The sequence below is a fragment of the Dermacentor albipictus genome, chromosome 4 (genome assembly GCF_038994185.2).
Source record: "Dermacentor albipictus isolate Rhodes 1998 colony chromosome 4, USDA_Dalb.pri_finalv2, whole genome shotgun sequence".
Classification (NCBI taxonomy): domain Eukaryota; kingdom Metazoa; phylum Arthropoda; class Arachnida; order Ixodida; family Ixodidae; genus Dermacentor; species Dermacentor albipictus.
Window position 1 is genome coordinate 162965326 of NC_091824.1, and position 15429 is coordinate 162980754.

At 48.1% G+C, this 15429-nt stretch overlaps 1 protein-coding gene and 2 long non-coding RNA genes across 8 annotated transcripts in view; 1 reads left to right on the forward strand and 2 right to left on the reverse strand.

The window, feature by feature from the left end:
• LOC135899976 (uncharacterized) overlaps window positions 1-9272 on the reverse strand; it is an 88164-nt gene extending 78892 nt beyond the window's left edge. For both annotated transcript variants that reach the window (XR_010563760.1, XR_010563759.1), the window contains exon 1: window positions 9005-9272. This is a non-coding gene — a long non-coding RNA (uncharacterized lncRNA). The remainder of the gene's footprint in view (window positions 1-9004) is intronic.
• LOC135899974 (irregular chiasm C-roughest protein-like) overlaps window positions 1-15429 on the forward strand; it is an 872345-nt gene that overhangs the window by 457066 nt on the left and 399850 nt on the right. The window lies entirely within an intron of this gene.
• Window positions 1-15429, reverse strand: part of LOC135899977 (uncharacterized) — a 322265-nt gene that overhangs the window by 277582 nt on the left and 29254 nt on the right. The gene's annotated exons all lie outside the window — the stretch shown is intronic.

Sequence of the window (15429 nt, forward strand, 5' to 3'; positions counted from 1 at the left end):
TGTCGGATCACCATCTGGGTTCCTGGTATCACAAATTGAAGAACGCAAAGAGGCAACAGAAGAGGAGGCAGAAGTGTGCCGCGGAATATCTACGGCGAGCATCGGTCGGCCGCGAGTTCAGCGGCATACATACTCGCTGCTGAGGCGCAGTCGTAAAAGACTCGAGCACTATTGTCTCAAGGAAAGGAAGCGCGATAAAGAAAGAAGGCGCTCACTTTCGCGCCACTTACCGCCCGCTATACCCGTCTTCCTTCCGTTTCTCACACGAGGCAACGCGCGCGTGTCTTTCCGGCTCTATAGCAACGCAGCATTTGGTCCGGCTGAGAACGTGTAAATAAAAGCACCTCCAAAATAACAAGAGCCAGCGGTCTGAGTGCGAGCGCCCGCTGCCTTCGAGCCTGGATCGCTACAGCCCAGCAAGGCCTGCAAGAGGCAAGCGCACGGCGCAGCAACAGCAGCCGCCGTAGTGTGTCTACGATATACGCGCTGCAAACTCTCCCAAGCGGGGCGGCAAGCTGACGCCACGAGGATAGATCTCGGCGGCTTTCTAAGCGCAGCTGGAGCCCAGAATTTCTTACGCGCGCGCACCCGTGCTCCGTAGAGCAGAGAAACACGAAGAGAGACACAGAGAAGAGGAGCTGGAAGTCAGTGGAGCGATCGCACGCTTTCTTCTGCATCCGCGCCATAGTTGTAGTGCGGCAGTATTCGCAACTGCGTTTATGCGCCACGCAGCGCACAGTCGATCCATCGCCGACGCTCTCGCGTGATTATGCGGGGCGAGGTGTCGGTGGAGCGCATCGCACTACAGTGGAACAGCTCTCTCCGCCGACCCGTATTTCGTCGCGCGCGCGCCAGGTTTTCATTTTTGTCCGCCCTCAACCATCCGATGCCGCCGCCGATGCGCCGATGCTTGCAATGGCTCTGTTGCCTTTGCCAGAAAGCGGGCGCAGACCGTTGCGAGGAGAAACCTCTCCGGGTCGAAGGAAGTTTTGTATCTCTGCGCCGCGCTTTTGGACTAGCTTGCGAGTGCGAGAAATGTGTTTTTAGTTTCCTTGCTTTTTCTTTTTTTTTCTGCCGCCAAGCTTGAGACTAGCGTAGACGTAAGAAAAGAGAGCCCTGCATGCTCGTACGTCTGGCCTTTTCCCAAACGTATTTTCTTTTGGTCTGAGCTTCTCTGCACAATACGCTCCTCATGCGGGCATACCTCGTTTTCTTTCGTCTTCTCAAACAAAGCCGTACGCTCGACCCTCTCCGTAGCCCACGTCCTCTTCACTAACTACTGATTACTGCTGTCTTATAGCTTGGAGACAATAGAATGGTGCTTCCGCTACGAGAGTGTTAGAAACTATCCGGTTATGCCTGCTTGTGAGTCCTGTAGTCGGAAGATGAAATGTTAGGCCCGAAATCATTTATTTATTTATGTTTTGTCTGTACGATATCCTGTAATTGTGTGAGAACCAGAAAGAAAAGAAAATCGTCCAGCTAAGAACCTGCTCTTATCTCTGGTCTAAAACGCACATGTAACCACGAAGTAATCTCAGAATAGCACCGTTCTTGCCAGGTTAACCATACTAAGGGCAGTTAGTAGGTTTTCGATAAAACATGCACCATTCGTAAATATTTTAATCCAAACTAGTTCAGTTTTCGTTCGCTTTTAAAACGCTCTTGATCTTGTTGCGATTTATCATATTTCACGTAAAAGGTTTTATTCACAATAAGATTTACACTCCGTCGATGAGTTCTTTATGCTTATTGTATCACTTTAACAAATGTTGGATGAAATAACTTGCCATCACATTCCTAAATAGTTTGACTTCAAAAAATGTTTGCACGCTCGGGCACAGACCATATTTAATGGTTTTAATTACCTCATTTACACTTGTTGGGACATTTCCTTATCTCCAAGCTATATTGCAATCCTTTTCCTGATACCTTCATCTGTAAGCAGCTTAAACGTCGTACCCCGCTCATAGGAGAAATATCAGGAATTCTTCGTATGTTGCTATAGGGTCATTTTATATATTGGTATTTGGCTTTGTCAAGGTCATTTATTACCTATTAGTCTTATGTTTATTGCATTTAAGCACTAGCAATAACATTTTATATTTAGGCCGTTCTTAATGTAGAAGTATTGAATTCGCATAACAGCAAGATATTATTTAATTTGTACATTTCATCGTGATATTGTGGATATTGTTTCTGATGCCACTAACCTTGCAACAGCACCCCCACCTTCTGCCCAGGTACTATGCCTAGAGTATTGTGAATGAACGCATCTTTAAAAATAATTTGTATTAAATGCTTGCTTCGGCTAAAGCCGGAAAGGTGACACACCATGCAGGTCCTTTCTGCAACACGCTTCCGCCAAGGCGGCATTCTGAGGGCATGGATGGATGGATAGAAAAACTTTATCTAGGTCCATCTGAACGTGCACTAGCAAGCAGCGGGCCGCTCCCACGTCGGGACAGAAAAGCCTAGCCTAGCCGTCACGTCGCGGGCCCGTTGGACTGCCCATAGTTGGGCTTAAAAATCGGGACTGCGTAGGGCAGCCTCCCACTTGATCGACGTACCGTCTTCATCGCCCCATAACGCGGGGCACCGTCAGACTATGTGTTTTATGTTGGCAAAGTCCGAGAAAAGCGCGCAAGTGTTGGACGTTTGAACTTTGGGGCTAAGGCATGCTTCCCTCGAAACACTCGAAAAATTACGGGCATTTCATTCAGCAATGGCTGGGAAACTTCTTCACGTAGGCAAGCTTTATCGCCATAGAGCCCCACTCAGCCATACACTCTACCGTTGCCACGAAATGACAAAAGAACACTTGAATATAGAGGGGGTGAAAGCTACGGAACAAGTAGATCAGCTAAGCTACGGAGCGTTCAGCCTTGTCCTTTTTCGCTCAGCTCGCTCACCCGGCGGCAGCGGCATTCCTCCCCCGTCTTGAAAAACACTAGCAGGCAGCCACGCGGTTCCCCTACGAGCAAGAGGCCAACGCGCGGGTAAAGAGCACCAGTGCGCGTCTCTCTCTGATTGAAAAGCAAGCTCGTTGGGCCGACGAGGCGGTTTCACGGTCGACCAAGCGCGCTGGTTGGGGGTCACCGGGCCCAGAGGAGTTCCATTTGGCAGCGGCGCCGCGGTCAAGCAGAACCTGGCTGTTCCTGCGGGTTCGCAAGTGCGCGCGGTACGTCGGCGGCAGCAACGCCGACCGGCGGCCAGCGCGCCGTTATCTGTATACAGTTTCTCCCAATCTGCAGCAGCGGAAACGCTCGTCGGTGTACGGGCTACAGAAGTATAAGAAAGAGCTGCAGTGCGTCGCGTCGTCTGTGCGGTCGTAACGTGAGCTAGCTGGGTTTTCGCGCCGGCGATGAGAGCCATACCGCCCCAGCGGGCGGAGAGCTCGTCGTGAGAGAAAGTGGCGAGCGCTGTAACTCATCCTCTCCGCCGTTCGGCGGCTTTTCTGCACCGGTGTATACGCTCTCACTCCCTGCCCTGGGAAGCGCGGTGAAGTCAATCCAGTCCCACGTAGCTCTATGCTTGTTTGCCGGCGGAAGTCCTGCACGTCGAAAAAAGCACCGTGTGCTTTGGTGCTGCTACTCACTTCTCGGCGGCGATGGGCATGGAACATGAAACATCTCTCGCTGTGCCACCCACTTTGCCATAGTGTTCCTCTCGAGATTTTCAGCAAGGAGGGAGGGGGGAGGGGGCGGGGTTATTGGTTTCTCCAGCGAGCAGCCTTGGAGGCCAGAAGCGAAGGGTGGAGCGACGCTTCGTGTAAGACGTATATTAGAGTGTTTTAGCAGAGCGTTTTTGACGGTCCGGTCCGCTCTCGCGTACCCGCTCACAGTTAGCGGAGCGGCGGACGAAGAATCAGTTTTAGCGGAGCGCCCGGCTGCGTCCGAAAGGCATGTGCTTGCCTGACGCGCCACCTTGCCGCAGAAGGTAAAACCGCTATGAACATAATATTCAAGTTGTAAGAATTGCCGCAATAAAATAATATATTTGGAATTGCTCAACTGTCTGAAGGCATTTCACGCAATACATTGCATTTTCATTTCTTATGTATATATATAATCCTTACATTAACAAAGCCGTTACGCTGTGTTGTAGCCAAGACAAGGTTTTTTGCTCTTTCAGTACACCTAAAACGTGGTCCGCATAAACAAACGTGCACACATGGCACGGTTCTGAAACGGGTTCATGGCCACAACCACCCGAATAGAAGAATATCTTCGTGTCTCCTAAAGTGTACTCTAGGTTTGCGCTTTACAAATAGCGATTCAAACGACCTCGTGGACGGGCCAGCTGCACTGGGGGCAGCCATTTTGCTTCGCTAGACCCGCTTGACGCGCTCGCCGCGCTCCGCTGAGAAAGCTTTCTAGCGGAGAGGGGGCTCCCGTCCGCTCGCCCGCTCACTGCTGAACGGGTCGCGCATGCGCACTTGCGCTTCCGCTAGCCCGCTGAGCGGAGCGGACCGTCAAAAACGCTCTGCTAAAACAGCCTATTGTCGTCCTCGCAGAATGAACGAGATCAGGAACAGGAAGGTGACCATTCACCGAATTTTAGCGTTTTCAGCTGTTGCTTGGCAAGCCTGCGACGCATAGAACCAGGGTCGAGGAATCTTGTCTCTGAATATGCTGTGCGATCTATACGGTTTCACATAGTCAACGATATATATATATATATATATATATATATATATATATATATATATATATATATATATATATATATATATATATATATATATATATATATATATATATATTACAGAAAGGCAGAGAGGTCGGCCTGAGCTAGAACTTGCTCTAGCTTGCTACTCTACACTGGGGAAAAGAGACGGGGAGGAAAAGGGCTAATGGATGATGATGGTGATATGAGTAAGAGGTGCGTATATACAAGTTCACAGCGTTGTGGCATCTCCAAAGCCGCTCGTCCAGCCCAGTGGCTTGGAAGAAGGCTATAGCGGCACTTAAGTAAACTCGTCAGGTAGCGGCACCTTTCGACGTTTTCAGTGCAAGAGACCAGTTGCTGTCGTTCTTGTGCTTACGCGGGACATACGTAAAATATATGATCAAGTGTTTCTTCTACCTTACAGTATTCACAGTTTGGGCTAGTATCACTGCAACCTATCATACGTCTACAACGGTTGGTGAATGCGACACCAGGGCGAATCCGGTGGACTATGCTTGTTTGGCTTTTTTTTGAACTTGTGAGGCAAACGAAACTTAATTTCTTGGTCTCATTTGTGGACTGGCTTGTGTCATCGATCTGCTTGGGCATGGTGTTCCAACGAACGGTTGTGTATTACGCAACGAAGTAGGGCGTTTGTGTTGGTTCGTGTGAAGGGAATGCCTACTTGAGAAGCATTATTTAAAGCAGTTTTCGCTTTAGCATGTATATGTTCGTTCTCGATCACGCCACAGTGTGAAGGTATCCATTGAAAGGTGACGATGGAAAGAAGATAACATGTGGCTGATCAGGACACATTGAGTAGGTAGTGTCGTGGCACGGCTGCACTGAACTGCTTTGCTTAACGCATCATTGCTTGTTTACTCAAAATTGCAATGCTATGCGTAGAATGAGACAAATGACGATCCACAATACGACATGTACTTCCTTGCATCTTAAGAGTGATAGGCTGTGAGAGTACACTTCCCAGTGCTTCTAAGAAGGCTCGTTCAAGGAACATGGGTGGGGAACATTTTCAATACAAGTTGATGCGTGAACCTGGATTGCCACCGCCCTATGAATGAAAAATTTTTTCAATGCGACACCTAAGTTCTTAAAATAGAAAAGAAAGTGTGCCTCCCAAAACCCATATTCACGTGAGGTTTGTCCTAACCAGGAAATAACTGTTTGCTGAGGCCTCTAGCTGCATGACGGTGTAACTTACGCAGCACCTGGACCACCACTTTCGACAAGAAACATTTTCTAACATTCCCATATCGAAAATTCCAAAACGACCGTCTTCACAATCTTTACAGCAGAAGCTCACGCCATACTCCAGATTGTAATAGCTATTCTAAAAACTTATCCGTAAACACTACATTATGCACCGATATACCTGTGTTCTTCTTTAGTTCGAATAATTTTTTCGTTAATCGGATGGTGCATATTGCTGAATTCAGCCTACTGATATGGATTACCTGAAGAGGCGGATATTACTTGTGCGAAAATATGCTATGTCCAAGTCGCCAATTATAAAGTTTCACTAATAACTTTTTTTAATTATTCATTGTACAGTACATGTTTAAATTGCAAAATTCAAGCCAAGTACTAGGAAGCCATGATTGCTTAGCAAACATCTTCGCCACATTTCAGATCTACTTCTCTAACATCGGTTCAAAATGCATTGGCGCTACAGTTAGAACCATACTGAACTACTGAAAGTACGCTTTTAGGAGACTGTGCTCGAGTGCCAAACTATTTAGTAACATGATTTACAAGACAGCTCTAAAGTAGTGCTAGTCTTACAATTACTACTAAGTAAGCATGACTTCACAACCGCTCGACCACATGTGCAACACTGAAGCATGTGCCCTAAAGGGATTAATTAATAGAGTTAACAGTGAACAAATTTAGTTACGTAACTGGATTTATAAATTTTTTGTTCAGATAATTTATGTTTCCATAAATGCACCTGAAGACGCGGAGCAATGCTATTTGTGACAGGCAATAATAATTAAAAAAGAAATCCGTTAGAATTAAAAACAAGGTTAAAAAACAGGTTGCGTATGAGCTGTAAGATTATTGAAATCTATTTGTGAATAACAGAAAATTCATTTGCTTTTATTCCTTTCTGTGTGATTTTTTTATGTCTTGACAGCGCATAAACAGCGCAATACTAGTTGCCCACCTACAGGGGCATCGAAGACTGCCAGTGGAAGCTGGATACCAAAGCCACAAATACCCACTGTCACAGCACAAATAGGGCAACCTGCACTGAAGAAGAGAAAAAAAAAGAAAAAGAAAAACGAGGGGTACACTTATTTTCTTCTGCGAACAATAGGCTAGTGGTACACAGCGTTTCAAGAGAACATCTCGAGCCAGCTAGTGTTACGGGGAATAAAAGTTTCCTCTCGCCGACGTGTTCCTTCCATCTGGCCATATTTAGTGCGTTGTACAGGAACGTTTTCATTAATAAATCAGTTATGCACATTTCTAAAGGTGTTGACACATTACATGTTTCTCCACAAAATATCCGTGTTACAGTCTCCAAATCTTGTCTGTATCTGCACTAGTTGTGAGAACTTCGGCATCGGAACCAGCAGTCGAAGAAGTGGAGGACGAAGGGACTCGTGAGCGCGAGCGGTGGTTCGAGGCACGGCTAGGCGCTCTTGGACACGGCCGACCAGAACCGTGGCCTGCTGGCGTGCAATGAGAGACAGCGGCCTTCCCACATTGGCACTCTGTTCCCCCGCACTCTTGTGTCGTCTCTGAGAGTCTTAGCCAGCCGCCGGCCCTGAAGCCACGGCCCTGAGCCCACATTGGCGCCTCCCGTTGGGCGCTAAATGTGGGCTCAAGGATCGAATGTAGGCCCAAATGTGGACCCGGCTTCCTGATCGCCGCTCCCCGTCCCAGGCTCGCTGCGCGCGGCCCGGGAGCATGAGCCCCGCTCCGATGATGATGATGGCGGCACCGTTGTGCCACCATGCGGCCGGCGTCCCCATACTGCCCCGTCTCCATATTGTATGCGGGATATAGCACACAGACTTCACGCCGTTGCCGTCAACATCTTCGATGCAGTATAACGGCTCGATGAAAATGTCACAACTTTTAGTGTATCACCGCAATTTTTCACGCACCCGAGTCACTCTACCTTATTTATACCAATCTCTTTAATCGTAAGTGTACTTAGGACGCTCGTGCGGCCATAGTTCTAAGCCCCTTTGGGGTCGTGCTTCACACCCGCCGTCGTGGCTCAGCGTGGCTATGGCGGTGCGCTGAGGAGCACGAGCTCGCGGGTTTGGTTTCCGAACGTAGTGGCCGCGTTCCGTGGAGGCTCCATAGAAGAACGCTCGTGCACCACGCTTTGTGTGCACGTTTAACAACCCTAGCTGGTCATAATTACTACGGAACTCTCTTCTACGGCGTCCTTCACAACCTGCTGTGCAGTTTTGCGACGATAAACGCCATAATTTCAGTTTATTGTCTTTTTTAAATATATTCTTCGTACTCCACCCCACAAGTTAGGAATCTATGGCGTATCTTTGGCACTTGCGGTTTTGTTTGGTACTTTCACGGAGAAACGGCGTCATAATAATGATAACGAAAGTATGTTTAGTTACGTGGTTGTATGATTGTAATGGTACTGAAACGAAGGGTGACGACATGAGTCACTTGATTAAGCCCCTATGCGAAAGTTGTGGGATCGTTACCCACCTGCGGGAAGTTGTATTTTCATCCACTTTCATTTCCATTACTTTATCGTATCTTCACTTCATTTATTAAGCACACGTAATTTCGCCTATGTTGCCCTGGGTCTCAGTGTTTATTAGCTTCTTATCACTTGACTAACCCCTAGCACAATGTGCCATTTGTACACAGGCAGAGGAAAAAACACCAGGAACTTGTGCAGTCACAGCATTATGCAGGACAAATTCCAGCATACAGCAAGATAGTATAGGTTTATTAATACGATATACACATTTACAGGAAGGCCATGCAATAAATCTATTAAACACTGAGTTTCACAAGGGGATCGACGAAAGTAGGAGTAATTCATTGTGTGAAAATACGAAGTTTCATCATCATCATCATCGTCGTCATAATGTTCATTGTCATCATTCTTTTGTGCCTCTCGTGGCATAAAACTAAACACGCACACCACACAGAACTACTTAGTGAACGGAAAGGCAAAAGTCGTAACAGCCTTTCGTGGAAACAAAGCTCTTGGATGGCGCAGCACCACCAATACATCACCATACAGCGTCACGCGCACTGACCCGGGCCTACATTGAAGCGTTGAGGCTTCGCGCTCGCGACCCTCATCAATCACACTCACCAAACACGGAGACGCGCTTCTGCGCCGTTCCGCAGTGAAACTGAAGCGATCCTTTTGGGCCGAGCACGTGCAAAACCGCTCAGGCTCGCCTGCCAGCAGCATCGGGGGAGGTGTTTCACACCAACAGCAACGACGTCACAACGGATCACTTGCATAGTGTGCCGCCACCTCCGTTGCTGCCTCTCGGGCCTTTGCAAAGTCGCAGCTCTCGATCACGCGCACACGCGCTGCGGTGGGCGTGGCCGCAACGCATCACGCCTCCGGACGCGACGACGATGCGTCACAGTCCCTGGGGCGAACAATGCCAATATAATCGAGGCATCGCTGCCAGGCTGTCTCGAGGGCTTTTTCTTTTTCCGTCCCTGCCGCCTTCTTTTATTTCTCACCGGCTCGTTCTCACTGAGGCGCGAACGCCTCTCGAGGACGCCATCCGTCGCTGCGCATTTTGGCACCACCGCTTTGCGAGACGTCAAGGCCTGCCCGTTATCTCGGGCGCTCGACTAGCCGAAAACGACGGGTGCCGTCACCGGTGAGACGACGCGCTTCAGATTCTTGACGAGAGCTCCCGGTGCTCTTTACGCTGCCGACATTGTAAACGTGCACTCGAACGCGAGGCCGTGGTGCGTGCCCCATGAGAGCGAGGTTTCAGGCCAGACGCGGCGCGCTGCCGGGCCTCGAGCGAAGCGCCGGCGAACTCCAGTGCGTGCAAGATATTCACCGTACATTGCCTTCGCGACTGTAGAGATAACGGCTGCGATATTCACCGCGCATTAGCTCCTCCAGCGAAGCGCTATGGGCGCCGCTATAAACGCCCGCCGTATACGTGACGACGTGTGGCGCGCTTGGCACCTTGCTGTTATCTTTGGACGCCCGTGTAAAACGAGCGTTTATTCCCTGACGCGGACTTTTTGATATGACGGCCCGTTTTCTAGAGCACGTCGCGTCCCGACGAGAGGCAAAGCAGCCCACACCAAAAGGAAGCTGGAAAGGAAGGGCGGGGGGGGGGGGGGGGAGGTGGAGCCGGCATGTGCAGCCGTTCTGCAACTGATAACGCGGCTCGCATCGCGTCATTACACGTCAGGAAGAGAGGCCGTCGAAGAAACGTTCCTGACCTTGCGTCTGGAAATATTTAACCGACGTCAAAGCTTGCATATTTAATGGTCCTACGCTGCATAGAAGGCGAACAGTGAATCGGTATGTCACGATTAAATTTAAGTTTCCTTGTGACTATAGCAATTGCCTGCAACTACGTATTTCTTATTTATTTTCGGCAATGTTTTCATGGGAAATGCCGGCAGCTAAAGTGACGCTTATTTCTTCCTTTATGCGTTGAATTATTACCTAATTAAGAGGTACAAGCGCAAGTTGGCACAGAGCAAAAGAAAAGCCAAGGGAATGGTAACAATCAAAAAGCACAAAGTTTCCCCTTATTTAATGTTGACCGCAAACTGTAGCGCCGGTGCTTTAGTATGATGTGCTACTGTGCTATTTGTGTAGTAGTATTTTCACGTCTGCTGTTTAATGCCATCTGATGTGATGAAGAGCAGGGCTGGTGCTGATAGTACGATGGCTACGCCTCCTCGCGTTTAATTGCGATCTCTAATCCACAGAGACAACCTTCTACATTTTTTTGAAAAGATATGACCCCAAAGTCAGCACATATGACATGACAAGAAGTTAAGCTCACCCTGCCTTAGCTATTTCACCTGCCACCAAAGCGTCGAAGCTTGACATGTAGATTCGCACGCATTGCTGGGCAAGGACAACCATGTGGGTACATTCTGTTCCCGAAAGCTTAGTAAAAAGTTTTTCGCAAACCGACGCAACAACTAAATATATGTACGATGACGTGTACTGCAATAATACTTTCTTGGCCCATGAAATTTCTGCACCTCGTTGTCAACGCTTCAATTTAAGCGAGCTCTCACTCGCTTTCCCATTCTCTTCCTCATAAAGCGGGGCCCTCAACTAAGGCCACCATTCTACGAGGAAGATGTCCCACCCAAATAGAATAACAGTTGCTCTCTCTATTTCTCCTCGGTCGCAGCGCATGTTCGTTCGCCCTATTCTGCAGTTTAGCAATGGCTCGTGTGATTAAATAAACGCTAAGGAAGAAAAAAATAAGTTGGGATACATTTGTACATTAGCCTTCCACTAAACCGAAAGTGACAATTTTACCGTGACAGGAGAGGTGGTGTGCCAAAAATGACGTAATAGAGAGAGAGAGAGAAATAAACTTTATTTTGAGACCAGGCTTCTTGAGCCCAAAGGTGGGTGGCCTCCTCAGTCCAGGTAGCCATGGCTCGCTGCCGCCGCCCGAGCCCTGTTCACCAACCGCAGCTGGCTGTCAAGGTCTTGCGTCACCAGCAGAGCCTCCCACTGGTCTTTCGATTCTTCCTCCATATCCGCTTCTTCCTGGTTGTTATCGCTTGGTGGCGATGATGACGGTGGTACTTCGCGGTTATTTCTGCACTCCAGCACCATATGGCGCAAGGTGTTCGGCGTGTCCGGCGGGCAGAACTTGCAGTCTCGCCCGTAGATGCCCGGGTACATGGCGTGCAGCAGTGTTCCGTGTGGGTACGTTCCAGCCTGTAGTCTTCTCCAGGTTACCGCTTGGTCCCTACTCATCGTCTTATGCGCGGGCGGGTAGCGACGCCTCTGCTTCCTGTAGTGCGCCAAGATATCCGAGTACTTCTTGGATATGCGTTCTTCATCCTCTTCACAGTCGTCGGTACGCGTTCTCTGCGCGTCGGAGATGGCTCGGCGTGCATGATCTCGAGCCGCGGCGTGCGCCGCCTGGTTCCCCGTGAGAGACTCGTGCCCCGGTGTCCAGAGGATTTGTGCTGCTTCTATCTTGGTGGTGTTCAAGACCTGAAGCGCTGCCTTTCCAATCCTTCCGTTCATATACCTTCGGCATGCTTCTTGTGAGTCCGTCACCACGGTAACCATGGCCTTCTTGCACGTTGCGATGGCCAGGGCTATGCCCACCTCTTCCGCTGTGCTCGCGTCCTTGGCACGTATGGATGTGGCTGTAAGTTGTTCGCCCTTCTCGTCGACCACGCTGATTGCGAATCGGTCGTTGGTACTGTACGCAGCTGCATCTGTATATCTAACGTTTTCTTCTTTGCTGTTGGTGCGTTCGAGTATGCGCTTGAGCGCCTGTGTTCTCGCCTGTCTCCTTTCCTTGTCGTACTCGGGATGCATGTTTCTGGGAATGGTACATATGTGTAGCTTGTCTCTGATCTCGTGTGGGATACGCTGAGGTAGGTGCCTTTCATCCTCGACTTGGTAGCCCAGATCTTGCAGCAGGGCTCTTCCCGTCCTTGTCAGCTTTAGTCTCTCCAGTTGGTTGACGTTGTGCGCCTCCACGAGCTCTTCCCACGTGTTGTGGACTCCCATTTTGAGTAATTTCGCTGTGGACGTGGAGGGGGACAGACCCAAGGCAATTTTGTATGATTTTCTGATGAGGGCGTTTACTTTGTCTCGTTGACTGTTCTTCATGTCAACGTATGGGGTCCCGTACGTGACGATGCTCGTGAGCAGCGCTTGTATCATTTTCGTGCAGTCTTCTTCCTTGAGTCCGTGGCTTTTGCTCGTCACTCTTTTGATAAGGTGGGTTATTTGTTGCACTGTTCTTTGAATTTTTTCCAACTCTGCTCCCCCGGCCCCGTCCTTTTGAATCAGGAGTCCGAGGATGCGGAGCGTCGTAACCTGCGGAATCATGATGCCTCCCACCTTTACTACCGGGTCTGGTATCTGCTGCGGTTGTCGGCCTCTTGTGCGCTTCCTTAGCACCAGTGGGGATGCAGCAGCGGACCGTGACGTTATGAACTAAAATGGCGTCTGATCGGGTCTAGTTAATTCTTTATTGACAATGATCCAACATTCTTCATAGCGATGCGTAATCAAAAGAGAGGGTGGCGCTCATGCTGGCGCCGGCTACTCTGCAGGGTAAGCAACACTGTAAGCACGAAATGACGCTGAAGATAACCGGACGCAGTCAAATGTCAAGAAAATTTGCGAAGTTTCTCAGTTCTGCACTGGAGTGCAAGACACAGAAGAGAGTAAAAGAAAACTAAGAGATACACACCGTTCGATGAACATGTGAAGATGAACAAAATAGTTTGAAAACACGCACAGAAGTTCAGAGTTCGGCAGAAATGACGGCTGACGTATCTACACATATCTACAAATACAAGACGCTTAATATACAGGGTGTTCCAACTATAATGCACCAAGATTTCAAAATATGGGAATGGAACGTCGCTGGACAGAACGAAGGTAATGTTGTTGGCCGTCACGTGGAATATATATATATATATATATATATATATATATATATATATATATACCGCCTATTTACATAATTCGTCTTTATTAATTAATCAACTTCTCAAATATTAAAGTTAGATGAAAAGTTTCAATGAGAAAATTGTAGAACAGCCTGAAAAACTCCCGATACAGCTTTCTGTTGCTCTATACGTGCTACATAAATGTAATTTGCCGAGCTTGAAATACGGCCGCGAATACACGCAAAATTGCCACGTCACTGGCCGCTGGAGGCTGAGATTCAGGCGGACGGAGCTCCCTGCTCGATGTGTGCGCGAGTGTTTGAGCCTACAATCAAGCTCGGAGATAAATTATGTATTTCTGAAAATTTGTTTCATGAATGGGACCTCACTGCAGCGTTATGTCTAATTCTACGCTGTGGTTTAGCAACAATGAGTAGTTTTGAAACATAAGACGATCCTAGCACTATGGGTGCTGTCTTGCTACGGAATACGTTTTGCTGTTTGCTTTGACCAAAGTTGAACTTGTTATCTGCAGATATATTGCGCGACTACCTAGTTTGTTGGGCGAGGTTCCCGTCCTGGAATAAAATAGTTTTGGTTAGTAATAGCAGCATTCCGCAGAGTGTGAATAACGCTTGTCGAGTACTCGAGCGACCGGCTGCGGACTGTGCGAGCGTCTGAAGCAGTGGTAGGTGCTGGGTTATAGATCTGTTTGTGCTTTATAGCGCATGGTCCAAGCAGTGTGTGTGTCTGTGTGTGTGTGTGTGTGTTTCGAAAGAAGAGGATGAAAACCATTTATATTTTTCCGCCTTTCTCGTCCCGTCGTCTACAACGCAGTAACCCGTCTTAAGGAATATGTGTACTTACGATTCTTTTATCGCAGTCCATTTGGTATATTACTGCTTATGCAAAGACCCACAGGAGATTCCGAAACACAAATCTTATATGTATCATGCTGGTTTACCAACCGTAGTGATCGCTGTGTTGAGAAATACCGTCTGTATCATATAGGAGGCTAACGTAGACATAACATGGTGAATTCAGGGCTTCTCGATTTGAAATGCATGAGAACGGTGCCGGTGGCTGACGCAAATATTTTATAACGATCCGTGCTGACATGTTATGCTTGGCCGTAAACGAGCACTTGTATGTTTTAGTTCTCGCGCTAAGCGACCAGACAGGGAGATTTTCCAATTCACCCTGACAATTCAGAGACGCCGCTACTTAACTTTGAATAAAAAATTGACGGTCACTTGCGTATGGCAAGGTGATTTCAATGCGAAAGCATTCAAATCCACCTTAATCTACCTTATTCCACTTTCATCCACCTTAATCCACTTTCATTCACCTTAATGCACTTCCCTTCACCGTAATTCGCTTTACTTCACCATAATTCACCTTACTCTACTGAAAACGTTTGCGCGGAGGCACGAGGAGAATGCCGAGAAAAGACAGGGACGAGCGCTGTGTCGGCATTGGCCTCTTGTCTCCGCGCAAACGTTTTCAGTATGCATTTCAACCAACTAGCCCACCTATCTGTTCACCTTACTCTAATTTCACAACTCTACCCTACTCCACCTTAACCCACATTAATCATCCTTGCTCTAACTTGTACCAACTTCAGTCTACCTTAATCCACCTTATACACTTGAAATCGCCTTAATCCACTTTAATTCACCTTGATTCAATTTACTCCAGCTTAAATCGCGTTTCTCTAACCTGTTCTAACTTTAATTTACTGCACAGTAATTTCCCCTAATTCACTTTATATCGCAATAATTACTAATAACTACTACTAATTAACGTGGTTACACAATTTACTATATTCTGTATTTCTACTGAGGTTAAAAAAGACGCTGATGATATCGCTCCTCCTCATTGGCAGTGTACTCACATGCCCAACAACGCACCTACTAGGCCACACCTTTACTCAGCCAGATGACCGCGACGTGACGTGTGCAATGGCTCACGGACTAGGCACACATTTAATCAACCAAAGCCGTGGAGCCGCCGTGACGTCAGTGGACCACGCTCGTCTCGCGCCCTGGTGGCACGGTTTCCATTCCCACCCAGACCGAAATTTATCAAGTCTTTTTTCAAAGGCACTAATTTACTTTCTTTACAGGAATCTCC